Here is a 17794-nt window from a genome sequence, read left to right as displayed (position 1 = left end):
AACATTTTTGTTGAAACGATTATGTTTCCGTCTTTCTAAAAGCGTTACAATAATTACCACAATGAACGACGATGCTCATAAATTGTGTGTCGCTACCAACGTGCTTGCTACTGTAGTGGAACCAAACTAAATGTTTGTTTCTGTCCCACACTGGTCTCACGTTCACAGACGACAGACATAATTATGAACACCCCTCTCTCTCTCTCTCTCTCTCTCTCTCTCTCTCTCTCTCTCTCTCTCTCTCTCTCTCTCTCCCGACGTTCCTGAGGTTACAGTTACTTTCTACGCTGATGATTTGTGCTTGCACTCTACGACACCGAGACATCTTCAGTTATTTCTTGCTTCTTTTTCTCTGGCTTCCTCTAAATGTGGTCTTATTGTTTCTCCAGAAAAGAGCAGAATCTTCTCTTGCCGCCCTCCTGTTGCACTGCCGGACTTCGTGCCAGCGTCATCCCCCATGCTCTCAGTACCGTTACCTCGGAGCTCCAGTCAAGATCTCAGCAGTCCTCCCTGCCCGGCGTCAGCCCCATCCCATCGTTTTTTGACTTCGCCATCTTTAGTGGCTCACCAACAACTATTTCGGCATCTCCATTCCCATGGCCAGGACCATCTATGTCACTTTCATTCGCTCTGTTGTTGATTATCTCTCCCTTCCCTTGATTCAACTTCCTCGGGCTGCTTTGGAGCTTCTGGAAATTTTTCAGAATAGAGCGAAGAGAATAATTCTTGGATGCCCTGTGTCTACCAGGATTGTAAACATGCAGCGTGAATTGAGGCTTCCGCTCTTAGTTGAAAGAATGTACTCAAATGTTACTTGCCTCACAATCAAGTGTCTTCACTTTCCACTCCTCTCGCCACACTACACACAGCTGATCAGGACCTCTCTTGGCCCTACTCCACCAGTCATCCTATTCTCAGTCTCAGTCAGTGTGTCCGTGTGTGAAGACGTGTTCTCGTGACCTCTCTGACCTCTCTGAAGTGATCCGAAGCAGTCTGATTGTTCAACGTATACATTCGCTGGAAAGTGATAAGTGTATACAAGTTTATCTTTATTTCTGCATCACATAGTATTGTATTAACTCTACGTCTCTTTGAATAATTTGTGCTAAATTCGTTTTAAATTCGTATTCAACAGTGATTTAAATTTGTTTTTGCATATTTTGTCAATTTAATTTACAGTTCTCTGTTTCCCAGACATTTGATTAGTAACGCAGTATTTTCATTATTGTATCATCCATATTTCCAGCAATATTAGTGATGTGGTGTAGCTAATTTTGTACGTTTCAGATTTTCAGATTAATTATATAATTATTTATTATATTTTGCATTGTCCGGTAATTTTTGTTTTTTTCAGAATTTTTGTATCCCTTTCAATTATTATTATTTTTCTAATTACATCTGTTCTTTCAGCCCACATTTTGTGTCGTCTATAAATTTATTGCATATTAATATCTATATTCTATTCGATGTGAATTTGCCTTACAGCCAGTCCTCCACATCTGCTTTTCCCACCGAGCTCAATCCCCTCGGGATCTGACTGCGCTCGACCTTGACCGCGTCCCGCCCGACCTTAACCCTCTAATTGCCCTACCTGCTCGTTAATCCACCAACTTTGTACCTTTTAGGTTTTTAAATTTAACGATCATCACCATAAATTTTCGTCTGTTTTTCGTCTATTTCTTTGCAGCGTTGCAATCACGATCAACATGCCGAGTCAGCTGAGAGCCTGTGTTGCCTGCAACGGCAAATTTGCGAAACAAATGTATTCACTTGGTTCAGATGAATGTCGCCTTTGTAAAATGAACGCTCACATAAGAAAAATGACCGAAAAAATGGCAATCTTAGAATCATTCATAGCTGACAATATCGGCGTGGTCACCCAGGACCTGACTCCCTCCGTTCCTAGCCCACCCCTCTCCTTCCCTCTTCTTCCCTCCACTTCAGATCACGCCACCAGCTGCTCTGATTTCCCGCCTTCATCCCTTCCTTCCTCGTCTACCTCGCCATCCTCCTCCCCCTTCTCCTCCTCTCCCCTCCTCCTCCTCCTCCTCCTCCTCCTCCTCCTCCTCCTCCTCCTCCTCCTCCTCCTCCTCCTCCACCACCACCCGCTCCTCTCCCTCACCCTTCTCCTCATCCTCTCCCCACTCCCCTGCCTCCCCCTTCCTCTCCTCCTCCTCCTCCTCCTCCTAGTAATTGGTGTCATTTACCGACCTCCAGGACAAGTACACGAGACTGACAACAAACTATATGAACAAATAGCCGAAATTTGTTCAGAAAACGAAACTATAATGTTGGTGACTTCAACTTAGCTGTTAACAGATGGGGCGATCCCTTAAATTCACACTCGGGACACGATTTGTATATAACAATCTTTTAGAAAGCAGTATGGATCAACTTGTGCAACATCCTACTAGAGGTGATAATATCTTGGACCTTATTTTAACCACAAATGAAAGCATAATCACTAACGTAGAAGTTGGTTCAGAGTTCAGCACCAGTGACCACCGGGCGATTACATTCAGTATCAAAACAAATGAGATCCTTCCGAATGAAAGTAAAGAAAAAGTACCTGATTTTCATCGGGCAAACTTTGGTAAACTCAGAAAAATTTTGGCTGAAAGCAATTGGAGCCAATTATTAAGTATAGATTGTATAAATGAAGCGTGGAAAACATTCACACATAAACTTAACGTAGCTGTAGAATCCTCTGTTCCACTGCGAAATAGGCGCTCGATCGCCAACAATAAACCGAAATGGTGGAACTCGGAAATAAAGAATTGCCTCTCTGCTAAAAAACGCGCGTACCAGAAATATAAAATAACTCAAAATGAAAGAGACAAGACCGATCACGACCAGTTGCGACGCCATACTAAAAAACTTATCAGAGACAGCAAAAAGAAGTATGAACTCCATATTGCAAACAAAAGCAAGTCAAATCCTAAAGAGTTTTTTAGTTACATCAGAAATAAAAAGGTATTGGCTTCAACTATAGGACCAATAGCTCTACAAAATGGAGAATACACGGATGACGAAATTGAAATGGCTGTCAAATTAAACGATTACTTTGCGTCCGTCTTCACGAAGGAAAATGATACAGAAAATCAGCCAACAGCCAAAAATTACTGTAATAATGTCTTTCTAAATACGTGCAATGTCAATGAAAGTGAAATTCTGCGCGCGATAAATGAAGTCAAAATAAATAAAACACCTGGTCCCGATAAAATTTCTCCACGGATACTAAAAGAGGCTAAGAACGAACTTGTTAAACCATTGTCCATCCTCTTCAATAAATCGTTAAACACACGTAAAGTTCCTGATGACTGGAAATTAGCAAACGTAACTTCAATTTTTAAAAAAGGTGACAAATCCCAAACTAAAAATTATCGACCGATCAGCCTCACCTCAGTGGTAGGTAAGCTAATGGAAACAATTTTGAGGGATAAAGTTGTATCATTCTTAGAAAGTAACAACATAATAAACGAGTCACAACATGGATTTAGAAACAAACCGTCATGTTTAACTAACCTACTCGACTTCTTCTATGAGATATATGAATTGTACGACAACACCAGAGCAGTCGATATTATATACCTGGATTTCCAAAAGGCTTTTGACAAAGTTCCGCATAAGCGTCTTATCAATAAAGTAAAAGCCCACGGTATTACTGGTGACATCGCAGCGTGGATTGAGGATTGGCTGTCAGACCGTAAACAGCGAGTTGTAATAAATGGTAATTCTTCAGATTGGATTAATGTAACCAGTGGCGTTCCTCAAGGATCAGTTCTGGGGCCGATTCTTTTTATTATATATATAAATGACATCGACGAAGGGATAAAATGTAAATTATCAAAATTCGCGGATGACACAAAAATTGCAAATAAGGTAGACTCGGAAAACCAAAGACAACTTTTGCAAAGCGATATAAATACTCTCATCGAATGGTCAAATGAATGGCAAATGAAATTCAATATTGATAAATGCCACGTATTGCATTTAGGAAATCAAAATCCTCAGGCAATATTCAGTATGGATAACACCCCCATACCGAGTGTGGACAAAGAAAAAGATTTAGGCGTCATAGTTTCAGCAGACCTCAAGCCAAGTAAACAATGTACCGAAGTCGTAAAGACTGCAAACAAATTAGTCGGTTTCATTGGAAGAGCTTTTACTTTTAAATCCGAGCAAATAATATTAACATTATATAACTCACTCGTGCGTCCACATCTCGAATACAATGTTCAGTTTTGGTCACCGTACTATAAAAAAGATATCGAGAAATTAGAAAAAATTCAACGGAGAATGACAAAAATGATCCCAAGGTTGCGAAACAAATCCTATGAGGAACGCCTTAAGGAACTAAATTTATTTTCTCTTGAGAAGCATAGAGTAAGAGGGGACCTTATTATGCTTTTTAAAATTTTTAACGGATTTACTAATATGAATATTGAAAAATACCTATCAGTCGATCGTTCAAATGTCACTAGAAACAATGGTTTTAAAATTGTAGGTAAACGTTTCAAAACAAATGAAGCCAAACACTTTTTCTTTAATCGCGTTGTAAATATATGGAACCGTCTACCATCAAATATCGTTGACTCAGGTACTATCGAAACATTCAAAGTTCGGCTAGACAAATACTTCGAATCTAATCCCCGGTTGTCACTGTTCATAACCGAATAACTTGAATAACTCTCCGAATAATTCTACTGACCTCCTGGGCCTCTGATCATGCTCGAAATTGCCCGTTAGCTTAAGTACACTCACCCTCCATACATGACACAGATAGCTCGGAGTGAACGGTCACTACTTTTGCTCTCGATCTGTGAAGGGCTGTGGATAGTCAAGAGCCCTGACAGTTGGTGACCATCATCGGGATTTAAGGTACCAGGGGTCACCGCTGCAGGGGGTAACTATACAGTGTGCGGCGTCCTGTGAAGGGAAGTGCACTTTTACAGTGGTTGTATGGAGCTAGGGCCTGATTGACTGCTGCCTCTCTTGATAGCGCCAGGCAAGGCTGCCGCACCACCTCTGACTCCACACTGTCTCTACACACACACCACACAACACTGCCTACACGCACAGATAGCCCAGAGCTAACGGTCACCACTACTACTCTCGACCTGTGACGGGCTGTGTTTGGAGAGGGCCTTGTCAAGTATTGATCACCATCGGGAACTAAAGTACCAGGGATCAATGTTGCAAGGGGAAACCAGCGTACGGCGTCCCTACAGGGAAAGTATGCTATCTCAGTGGATTGAACGGAGCTGGGGCCTGATTGACTGCTGCCTCCCTAGAAAGCGCCAGGCAAGGCTGCCGCACCACCCATTCGACATAAACTGTGTCATCACACTGTGCATCCACGTACATAAAGCACACACCACATTATATTTACCAAGCTTTAACACCTCCCCCCACAAACACTACTAGTCAGACGTAGATTACATTTTTCCTTTTCACTCTCTACTAAAATTCCATGTGGTTTTTCAATATCACATGGTTTTGCCTTTTTTCCTGCCAGCCTAGGCTGGAGGGAGGGGTGGGTGGGGAAGAGCCTTCTGCTTTGCTGTCCTGTCTCTATCACTGGTAGTTAGTAAATAGTCTCAATAAACAGCCTAGTAAGGACCTCAGGGTCTGTTGCTGTTTGTCTTCCTTTGTATTCCTTTGTATTCCTCCTCCATCCTCTCCTCCTCCTCCCAGTATTTTTCATTTCCCTGCCCTTCTCCCCGTCCTCTTCTTCGCCTCCCTCTCCTTCCACGTCGTCCTACTCCTCCTCCTCCTCCTCCTCCTCCTCCTCCCCCCACTCCTCTCCCCCCCTTCCTCCGCCCCCCCTCTCCCTCCTCCTCCTCCTCCTCCTCCTCCTCCTCCTCCTCCTCCTCGTCATCATCCCCCTCCTCCTCCGCCGCCTCCTCCTCTAACTCTTCAAATTTCACCAGTGTACGGAAGGGTGCCAGGCCGACCACAGCTTTCAAGCGACCACTCCCCGCGACAGTATTCAACCGTTTCGAAGTCCTCTGCGATTATGATAACGTAAATGAAGATTGCAGGTTAATAGGCGATTCTATAATCAGGGGACAAATAGATGAGTTCTGCTCCCGTGCCCCGCGCCGACGTAGGAGACACTGCATCCCCGGGGGAACGCTAGACGACGTCACAGCCGCGTGTGACGACATCAGTAACGACGCGAACGGAAACACCCTCTTCCTCATCCACGTAGGCACGAATAATGTTCAGCAAACACGATCAGAGGCCCTACTAGAAAAATATCGAAAAATGATTAAGAAATATAAAGAAAAGTCAAGCAACGTTATTATCTCTGGTATCCTCCCCCGAATAAATGCGGACAAAGAATTCTATAGCAAAGCCTTCAGCACCAATGAGCGCCTCGGTAACCTGTGCAGGGAGGAAGGTGTCGAATTTGTAAATCTGTGGAATAACTTTTACAACCAAAGGCTTTTGTTTCATAATGACGGATTGCATCTTAACGAAATAGGATCAGCGCGGCTCGGTCGCCTATTCCACGATGCGGTTGTCGCTCACCTGGCAAAAAACGAGAACCAATTAGCACGGCCAGGAACAACATAAGAAATAGTGCTAACATTGCCCCATCAACTCAAAATCTTGTTAGGGTTTGTCTTGTTAACGCTCGTAGTATTAGAAATAAATTTCAAGATTTGGAGGAAATAGTTTGCATGGATGAATACGATATTATCGGCGTGACGGAATCGTGGATTAATACAGTAAACAGATATTATTTGGCCGAATTCTCGATACCCGGGTATAGTTTATTCAGTTGCGAAAGGCACAAAAGAGAAGGAGGTGGGGTGCTCCTCTATGTTAAATCAAATCTTCACCCAATAACAAAATCCATCTAGAAAATAGATAACATAAACGCGTCATTCATCCAACTTAACTTTCAGTCCCACAAAATCGTGATCGGTATAATTTATAGACCTCCAAGTCAGTCAGCGGCTACAGATAACCAACTCTACGACCAGATAGCTGAAATTTGTTGTCAAAATGAAACCGTAATTTTTGGAGACTTCAACCTTCCTATACGCAGATGGGGCGATCCTCTAAATTCACATACGGGTCTTAGTTTATACGCGAACCTGCTCGAAAGCAGCCTTCACCAATTAGTCGAACAACCGACAAGAGGCGATAATATCTTAGATCTTGTTTTAACTACGAATGAAAGCATCGTCAGTAATGTATTAGTAGGACCCAAGTTCAGCAGCAGTGACCACCGGGTGATCACCTTCAGTGTTCAAATAAATAAATCTAAAGTAAAAGAAAGTAAAGAGAGAGTACCTGATTACCAAAGGGCCAACTTTAGAAAACTTAGAAATATTCTTAAGCATACCGATTGGAGTGAGCTCTCGAGTAACAATAGTATTAACGAAGCGTGGAAAATATTTACACACAATCTTACTAAAGCGGTAGATGCATCTGTTCCACTACGAAATAGGCGCTCAATTGCTAACTCTAAACCGAAATGGTGGAACACGGAAATAAAAAATAGCCTTCTCCTACCTATGCGGCGTCGCAGAGATACCGAGAGGCCCTTCAGTCTCACCATCAACCATTATGAGCCCGTCTGCCGACACAAGTACACGTACCGTCGCGGGGGTCTTATGGTTCAGCGACACAACGTTCTCTCAGCGCGTCTGTGGCTGGACTACCGTCCGCCGTGGTAGATTGCCGGGGTGGAGGGCGAGCTTGCCTTCACAGAGCGTCGCCTGTTCCGCGCACCGCTTGCCGACATTAAGCACATTGAACATAACACGCCTGACGGACGTGGCGCTTACCTTCCTACATTGCCTCTGGAAGCATCGCGTGGTTTGGTCTGTACCATTAACCGCCGCCCCAACGGTGACAGACCTATCCGCCTGACTTCAGCCATAAAGACTTTCACCGGCAACCAGTGTCCTAACCTCAACCATGACCTTGCTCTCACACAACGGGCTCTGGACGAGGCAGCCTCCAAGCACCGCCTGGACAACTTGCTGGCTCACACCAGATTGATCGAGCGCGTCTCCTCGCCGCCACGGCACAGCACAGTGGGGCTTGGTTGTCAGCCATCCCAGTGGAATGCCTCGGCCTCTTCCTACCCAACGAAGCGGTCCGAGTCGGCGTAGCATTAAGGCTGGGCACCTGTGTCCAGCAACTTCATAGCTGCCGCTGTGGGGCCGTGACGGACGCTTTAGGCCACCACAGCCTCTCCTGCCCTCGCAACCCCCGCCATATGCCTCGCCATGCAGCCCTCAACGACCGAGGAGATGGGCTCCGACCAGATGGCATCACAGTCTTCTCCTTCAGGCAAGGTAGAATGCTGATGTGGGACGCCACATACTTCAACACATATGCCAGCACCCACCTCCTTGAATGTGCCTCTTTCGCCGGCGCTGCCGCCCGAGCGGCTGAGGAGCGCAAACGTCAGCGTTACGCGGCCCTCGCTCTACAGTACGAATTCACGCCTCTCTCCGTTGAGACAAATGGGGTGTTGGGCCCAGCCTTCAACGACTTGCTGCAGGCACGTCAGCCAGCGCAGCGGAGAGCCCCGCGAGACAGCCTGGCTGCGACAACGTATCAGCCTTGCCGTTGTTAAGTGGTGATGCGGCGGCGATCTGCGGGTCCTGGGACAGCAACGGACGGCCATAGCCGCACCTCACACACCACTAGTATCGGGGGAACACACACACACACACACACACACACACACACTATGCTCATAATAAACGCCTCTCTCTCCCAACACTCTTATCCCGCGGACTGGAAGACATCTTGCATCAACCCCATCCCCAAAACTTCCAGTCCACAGTCATTCAGTGCCCTCAGGCCAGTCTCCATCACCCCATCTCTAGTCTTATTTGTGAAGATTTTGTGTATGACTGATGTCCACGGTATTACAAATTTTGGTGTAGACCCAAACAGTTTGGAAACATTAAAGCCACCTCCACCTCCCATTATCTGACCAGCTTCCTTGAATTCATCCACAGCCACCTTGACAAGCGAAACACCTCTCTAGCTGTTGCTTTTGTGGACTTCAAAAAAGCCTTTGATCTTGTTGATTACACTGTTGTCATCAGCAAGGCAATAAGTCTGGGTCTCCCTCCTAATCTGGTAGCGTGGCTAGCCGACTTCCTCACAGGGAGGCGTCAGGCCGTTCGCTATCAGGGCTCTGTCTCTAATTTCCAACAGTTGACATGTGGGGTCCTCCAGGGGACCAAGATGGGTCCACTATGCTTCATCTTCCTGATCAACGACGCCCTCACTGACACCCACCATCGCTGGAAGTATGTGGACGACTGCACCGTGGGCGTCCCAGTCTCCAACAGGAACCCGGACTACTCGCGCCACTGCAAGTAATTTTGGAGCGACTGCAGACGTGGACGGAGGAGAGCAGGATGACCATCAACCACGGTAAAACTGTGCTGATGCATTTCTGTACCTCCTCTCTACTAGAGCCCCCTCCCCAGCTCACAGTGGGCCCTTACCACCTCCAGGTGGTCCGATGTGCCAAGCTTCTCGGAGTCACGGTGGGCAACCAGCTGACCTGGAAGCAGCATGTCGCCAGCACCGTAAGATCCGCTACCTACAGGCTATACATGCTGCGCAGACTCAGGTCGCTAGGGACGCCGACAGACGAGTTAAGGGGGGGTGTACCTCACCTTCATCCTCCCGAAACTCATGTATGCCTCCCCAGCGTGGTCCTCCTCCCTCACACACACTCAACAGCTGCAGCTGGAGAGTGTGCAGAAAAGGGCGTGCAGGGTCATCCTTGGCCCTGCCTGCACCACCTATGATGAAGTCCTGACCACCCTGAGTCTGTCCAGACTATCCACCAGGCACCGAGAGGCTTTGGAGAAGTTTTGAATGGGACTTCTGCATCATTCACGTCTCATACACATGCTGCCGCCTGACGCGCCTCACCCGGTCCATGCCACAAGACACCACAACCAGATAACGCCCCTAAAGGCGCCGCGCACGGACCGGTACAGACTCAGCGCGATTCCCACCAAGGTGTGAGCCATCAATAAATAATATTTCGTTTCTAGATTGGACTTAGCTTTAGGATCTCAGGTCAGGGTTCCTCAGTTTCAGGTCAGGGTTCTTCCCAGTCTCAGGTCATGGTCCCTAGTGAACTGACGTGTTTAGTGAGCAGTGACCTGACGCTAATATAGCTTGCTAGTGTAGACATGGCGCCTTGTGTTGCTGAGTCGTCTGGTTGTGTTAGTTCTCCTGTTCTCGAGGCCTTCGTTGCGAAGGTCTCAGAGGTGGAGGCTGAGTTTCATCGAAGGATCTCAGACCTGCAGGCTGAGTTCTGTGAGAGGATCTCAGTACCTGTGGGAGGGTCGTGCCCCACCGTCACCTTACCTAGTAAGGTGACGGAGGAGCAGTGGTCGGTTGTGTGCAGGGGCGCCAAGAGGCTGAAGGTCCTCAGGGCGCCTTGCATAGAGACGAGGAACCCCTTCAGTGTGCTGGAGGGAGTGACGGAGGAGGAGGTGGACATGGCGGGAGGAGACAAGGAGAAGGGGCAGACGCAGTTACTCTGCCCCAAGGTACAGTGCTTGTGCTTGGTGATAGTCAGGTTAGCCACTTAGATAGTGTGTTTTGTGCCAGAGATAGGAAGCGTAGGTCGAAGGTGCGTTTGCCAGGGGCCGGGATAGGGAAGGTAGCTGATAGGCTAGACACGTGCTAGGAAAGTGATGGGACCAAGCCCATTGTTTTTCTCAGCGCGGGAGGGAATGACCTTGGTAAGGTCAGGAGTGAGGAACTTATCAGGAGGTTTCGACAGACTTTGGACAGGATTAGGGACACAGGAGGGATCCCTGGGTTGTGTGGTGTCTTGCCGAGGAGGGGAGTTGGTGCTGAGTGGCTGTCCAGGGCTATTACAGTGAATCGCAGGCTTGTGAATCATTGTAAGAGTAATGGATGGACGTTCATCGACAACTGGGACCTCTTCTATGGTAGGGACACCTTGTACGCCAGTAAAATACAGTAAAATACCTGACTTTAGGAGAGCAGATTTTGAGGAATTAATAAGGTACCTCCAAGGGGTTGACTGGCAACGGATGCAGGGTGAGGTCAGGTCCGGGACGGAGTTGAGAGAGATAAGGCAGGATGAGAGAGGTGAGGTGAGGTGTGAGAGTGTAGGACAAGAGGAGGGAAGATGTGTCCGGAAGGGGTGGAGGAGAGAGGGAGGGGGAGATAGGTGTGAGTATGTTGGAAGGTCAGGTCATGCTGAAATGAGAGAGGTGAGGTCGAGGCGAATAGATGAGATCTCGAGTGGAGAGGATGGAAGGGGCTGATATGAGGAGATTAGGTAAAGTAAATGTAGGAGTTGTATAAATATTTCGTAAAGTTCAGTTAGCAAATATCCAGTATAGAACAATAAGATCACAGAAAAATGACTAAGTGAATGACTGTTAGGTTAAAACATTATATAGGGCGTAAGAGAAGTATATATGAGATTAAGTGCAGGTAAAGAAGTTTTAAGGTCACAATATAATGAATTAGTTAGAACAGTCAGGAAGTTAACGAGGAAAGCTAAGGGCAATTATGAATTAAAGGTAGCCAGCCAAGCGAGGACGGACCCCAAGGGATTTTATCAGATATACAGGATGAAGAATAAGGATATTATAAGTCCATTAAAGGCAGCAGATGGGGAGCTGGTTAGTTCTGGGGAGGAGATTAGTAAAATTGACTGAATATTTTTCAACTGTCTTCACCCAGGAAAACATGCAGGATATGCCAGATAGTGAACAAATGTTTAGAGCAGATGAGAATGAGAAGCTGACGGATATTCCCATAACTAGGGAGATAGTGGAACAGGAGATAGGCTTAAAAGTTCAAGACACCAGGACCAGATGAAATATATCCCAGAATACTTAAGGAATGCAAAGAGGTTATTAGTGAGCCGGTAGTTTCTCTGTCTTCAGGAAATCACTTGAGTCAGGTGAGGTACCAGTAATGTGGAGGCAGGCTAATGTAGTACCCATCTTTAAGAAAGGAGATAAAACTTTAGCATCTAACTATAGACCAGTCAGCTTAACTTCAGTTGTAGGTAAAATATTGGAGTCAATAATAGCGAGGAACATTAGGGAACATTTAGACAAACATAACTTGATAATTCAGTCACAGCATGGCTTCACGAAGGGGAAGTCTTGCCTGACAAACTAAGTTTTTACAGTAGTGTATGAGGCAGTAGATAATGATGTTAGTTATGATATCTTATATCTGGGTTTTAGTAAAGCATTTGACAAGGTACCCTATCAAAGGCTCCTGAGAAAGGTTAGGGCACACGGGATAGATGGGAAGGTGTTAGGCTAAGCGACAGGCGACAGAGAGTTGTAATAAACGGCTCGAAATCGAGTGGGGTCGTGTAATTAGAAGGATGCCACAGGGATCAGTATTAGGGCCATTGTTATTTCTAATATATATCTCAATGACTTGGATAGTGGAATTAGTAGTGATGTTAGTAAATTTGCGGATGACACAAAGATAGGTAGATTAATTAGATCAGAATCGGATGCCATCGCCTTGCAGGCAGATTTAGATAAGATGAATGAATGGACGGACAGATGGCAAATGCAATTTAATATCAACAAATGCAAAGTACTTAGCGTAGGTAGAGGTAACCCACACAGTAGGTATACATTAAACACAGTAAGGTGTACGAGGCAGTAGATAATGGTGATAGTTATGATATCTTATATCTGGACTTTAGTAAAGCATTCGACAAGGTGCCCCATCAAAGGCTCCTGAGAAAGGTTAGGGCGCACGGGATAGATGGGAAGGTGTTAGGTTGGATAGGGTCATGGCTTGGTAACAGGCGACAGAGAGTGCTAATAAACGGCTCGAAATCCGAGTGGGGTCATGTCATTAGTGGGGTGCCACAGGGATCAGTATTAGGGCCATTATTATTTCTAATATATATCAATGACTTGGATAGTGGAATTAGTAGCGATGTTAGTAAATTTGCGGATGACACAAAGATAGGTAGATTAATTAGGTCAGAAGCGGATGCCATCGCCTTGCAGACAGACTTAGATAGAATGAATGAATGGACGGATAGATGGCAAATGCAATTTAATATCAATAAATGCAAAGTGCTTAGCGTAGGTAGAGGAAACCCACACAATAGGTACACATTAAACACCCAAACTCTGGTAGGTACAGGGTACGAGAAAGATTTAGGAGTTATAGTTAGCTCTGAACTCCGTCTAGGGAAACAATGCATAGAAGCCAGAAACAAGGCAAATAGGGTACTAGGATTCATTTTTAGGAGTGTTAAAAATAGAAGGCCGGAAGAAATATTAAAGTTATACTTGGCGCTGGTCAGACCTCATCTAGACTACGCTGTGCAGTTCTGGTCCCCACATTACAGGAAAGATATAGGTCTATTAGAATCAGTACAGAGGAGAATGACTAAAAGGATTCAGGGGATGAGGAGTATTCCTTACGAAGCGAGGTTGAAGCGGTTAAATTTACATTCTCTAGAGAGACGTAGGTTAAGAGGGGACCTGATAGAAGTCTTTAAGTGGTATAAGGGTTATAACAAGGGGGATGTAAGCAAAATTCTTAGGATCAGCAACCAGGGTAGAACAAGAAATAACGGGTTCAAGCTTGAAAAATTTAGGTTTAGGAAGAAGAGAGGAAAAAACTGATTCTCAAATAGTGGTACACGAGTGGAACGGACTCAGTAATCATGTTGTTAGTGCTAGAACATTAGGGAGCTTTAAGAGAAGATCAGACAGGTTTATGGATGGGGATAATAGATGGAAATAGGTAGGTATATTTCATACAGGGACTGCCACGTGTAAGCCTGGTCGCTTCTTGCAGCTTCCCTTATTTCTTATGTTCTTATGATCCCTTATTTCTTATGTTCTTATGATCAATGTTAATAAGTATTTCCCTACCCCCTCTGTACATTTTCAGTTTGTAAACTGCCTTGATAATAAACCTATTATTATTATTATTACATACACACACACACAGTGCTAGTGTGGATTGGTGGGCGGGGTGCGCGAGAGGGTGAGTGTGTGAGCGTCCTGTATACCATTTGCTTTAGCTGACCACCTTTATGTTTCTCTATTTTATGGCGTCTAACGCTATTTGAGCAATAAATTAATCAAATCAATAAATTTCTCTCTCTCTCTCTTTCTCTCTCTCTCTCTCTCTCTCTCTCTCTCTCTCTCTCTCTCTCTCTCTCTCTCTCTCTCTCTCTCTCTCTCTCTCTCTCTCCCTTAATTATTCCCAAATTATCCTTTGCCTTAATTATTCCAAAATTATACGTTGTTATATACGACTGCAGGTTTTCCATTTGATTATGGAATAACGACACTATATTTTCCGATATACTTGCCAATGCGTATAGGCTGTGCGGCGCTTCCGCCCGTTTCCTTGACACGTGAATAAGCCAGGTCACGCCTTTGTTAGGTCAGGTCACTCCGGGGTTGAGGTGGCAACAGTACGGAGAGGTACAGCCAACACCCCGGGTACTAAGTTAGACTGGTTTCATTATAATACGAGAGCCCTGATTAATGACCGGGGTTGAGGTGGCAACAGTGCGGAGAGGTACAGCCAACACCCCGGGTACTAAGTTAGACTGGTTTCATTATAATACGAGAGCCCTGATTAATGACCCAAAGAAAAAAACGCGTAAGATATTGGGTGAAACCATGGATGACCAGAAAACAAAGAGTATTTACACTACAGCAACCTGATACAAGAGGTGTCTGGAGGACAAGCAAGGATTTTACGACTACCATAGGATGTCGCTGGAGAATAATTTCTACGTTCCATAGAACTTCCTGGGTTCTCATTTTTCTAATAATGAGTAAATAAGATCACTGGGTCACTCCTTATATACGAGTATACAGCGGTGCTTCCAAAAATGGTCCCAAAACAACGATAGTCAAATGAAGATCGGGTGATTAATAATATTTAACAATATAATACACTTCTAATCCTATTTCGATATTTTGATTATTATAATTAAAGTATTTCCTATTTCGATAATTATAATTAAAGTATTTAAATAGGTTTTCAACAAATGTGCTAAAGCTTTTATCTTTATATAGATTGCAAATTACATTCTCATAACATAGTTCTTCAGTTGTCTTCTTTTAGATGCTCTTGCTTCCAACAGAACCAACCGTATTCCTTAAACTCTCGCCCCACCACCGGCATAGCTGGATTTCGTCCGAACTTGGACGAAATCCAACTCAACTGTGTAGATTCAAGGTTTCTGTTGACAAGTGTAACAGCGGGTTGCTTCGGAAACAGTGCCATTGGTGTTCTGTGTCAAGCATAAGAATGAAGCAAGATCCTACGATGCAATGTGAGGTTTCCTCAGGAACGAGAGAAATTTAAACCCTGCATCCCTGATTGATGCATGTCCCTAGAATGCAGTGGTGATTAAATCACTTCAGGCGCTTGCTTTTGTTCCTTTTCAAGATGCTTGCGACACATTTGATCAATTTGTGTCTGCAATCGCCGAAGAAATGGACATCATCTTGGAAGACTAACTTTTTTGAAGCCACTTAGATTGGAAATGTGCAGCGAGAACAAAGATGATGGCCGGTTTTTCCCCTGAAACTGTGGAATGTGAAATGAAAGTTCTACAATACTTGCCTGGCACCACAGCTCGATAGGGGCTCGCACAGACCCTTCGACCTACGAGTCATCATTACGCACCCAGCTCTGTGCCAACTTACGCTTGCGTAAAGAGCAAGCCGACAACAATTCCTTTGAACACACCAACACTGTATTTACTTTGCTGCCAACCAACAAAAAGCACGCGTTTGTCAATCAACGCCCGAACATCGAGAAGCGTGACACCTCCCTGATTCTTGAATATCTTCGTGCCATTGCTCACAGTTTACAAAATTTATCTGCCTACTCTCGACTTTTTATATTCTGCACCGAATTTTAATATATATATATATATATATATATATATATATATATATATATATATATATATATATATATATATATATATATATATATATATATATATATATATATATATATATATATATATATATATATATATATATATATATATATATATATATATATATTACTTAATAGATTCATGATGAATGTTCTACACTGATCCTATGTTTTTATATATGCTTTTTAATGCATCCCTTTTAGACAAGAATAAATGAATAAACATGAATAAATAAAATCCCCTAAAAGCCCTACAAGCTGCGCCTGATAGGTATGTCTTCATTTAGACGTCATGGCCGTTAAGCATGGTGTCCGTAGGCATAGTGTCTCGTAAACAAACTATCCGTATTCATTATGCCCGTAGGCTAACTGTCCGTAGGCTAACTGTCCGTAGGACAACTGTCCGACCACGCCTTGTAACGATTTATTGAGTGTTTTGTAAATAAAACTTTAATTGTACTGTATATAAAGCTACTTACACGAGATTTCTTGCAGTTCTTGGATGTTTGTATATAAAATAACTGCCTCAAGTATGCTACCAGTAATAAAAAAAAAAAAAACTAACATCCATTCATTCTTATCAAATTTTTCTAGTTTTTGGTGATCTAGGTCGTTTTGTATTATGAAATGTCCCATTTTTTATTTTCTTACGCATTGTTTATGTACCCCACATTTTTTCGCTTCTTCCGTAAATATTAATCGTATCTAATATACAGGTTTACTTTCGACCGATTAATTATGGACATCACAATTATACGACACTTACGCTGTAACATCTCACGTTTTGATATATTCAGCTAAGAGACCCAGTACTTCTTTCTCACTATACCCGGTGTAGAGCTTTTTCTTGTAAGATCGACGCATGTACGAATATCCTTTTATCCAGCCAGAATTCCGAAGAAGCCGATCTTCCTATAATTCAAACATCGTACAACAGCAATGCTTTAACCCGATACATCAAAGTTAGTATCTTTGCACAATACTGTACAAATGAAATCTTTCCCATATTCGATCATGCCCTGAGCTAAAGCCATTTTGAAACTCTTAGTTGTCATAAGAACTAGCATTTACAAACAGCCACATTAATTACTTAATAATTAGTCTGTTAAACTAACTTCTCTTCCGTGACAGTTGCATTACCCCATCTTCATATTATGGAATCTTCCTTTTACTATGAATCAAATCCGTTAAGCTATAGCCAGGAAATCAAAATTAAAAACACCACATACTTACTTCACTGGAGGATGTTGAACAGTAGTCAAGATAAACTCCAAAACTTTACTGACTTCCGACCTGCACCTCCAGGCAGATTCGCTTGACAATGAAAGAATTCGAACGTCCGGGTATCATGGACAGCCCTGTGCCTTGCCTACACCTCACTCTGCGTGGAGATCAAATTACGCTTTCACTATACACCATGAGGTAATCAATTACTACATCCACGTAATCCACAAATATACATGTCAGCAGAATACGTAACACTACTCACCTCCGGAGCACCTGCCTGGATGAGGAGCAGACGAGGAATGCATCTTCCTTACAGATACCGAAGCATACAATGACTCACACACACTTCGGAACTTCGGGACCCGTGTTTCGAACTGCTTTGTTCTTTCTCATAAGGTGTACGTATTTCAAAGACTACATACATGATTAGTTGGGTTCGATTTCAGACAGAGATCTCAATGGTTGAATGGTGATGTGGTAGGCTATTCTATGCGTTAGAATCTCAAGATATGAGTAGGTAATTTGTACTTAAGGAGTAACGTGAAGAAAAGAATCCAAAACACATAACTGAACAAGAATCGGAAAAGTACGAGCTGGCAGTCTACTT

General features: G+C 43.9%; 1 long non-coding RNA gene across 1 annotated transcript in view; it reads right to left on the bottom strand.

The window, feature by feature from the left end:
* The window catches only part of LOC135103738 (uncharacterized), a 41784-nt gene extending 24302 nt beyond the window's left edge, over positions 1–17482 (bottom strand). The window contains exons 1-2 of the long non-coding RNA XR_010270191.1: positions 17450–17482; positions 17194–17341 (exon numbers count right to left, since the gene is read on the bottom strand). This is a non-coding gene — a long non-coding RNA (uncharacterized LOC135103738). The remainder of the gene's footprint in view (positions 1–17193; positions 17342–17449) is intronic.
* Positions 17483–17794: the final 312 nt, after the last annotated feature.

The sequence above is a fragment of the Scylla paramamosain genome, chromosome 9 (genome assembly GCF_035594125.1).
Source record: "Scylla paramamosain isolate STU-SP2022 chromosome 9, ASM3559412v1, whole genome shotgun sequence".
In the NCBI taxonomy this organism is placed as follows: domain Eukaryota; kingdom Metazoa; phylum Arthropoda; class Malacostraca; order Decapoda; family Portunidae; genus Scylla; species Scylla paramamosain.
This window is presented reverse-complemented; position numbering and strand designations above follow the sequence as displayed.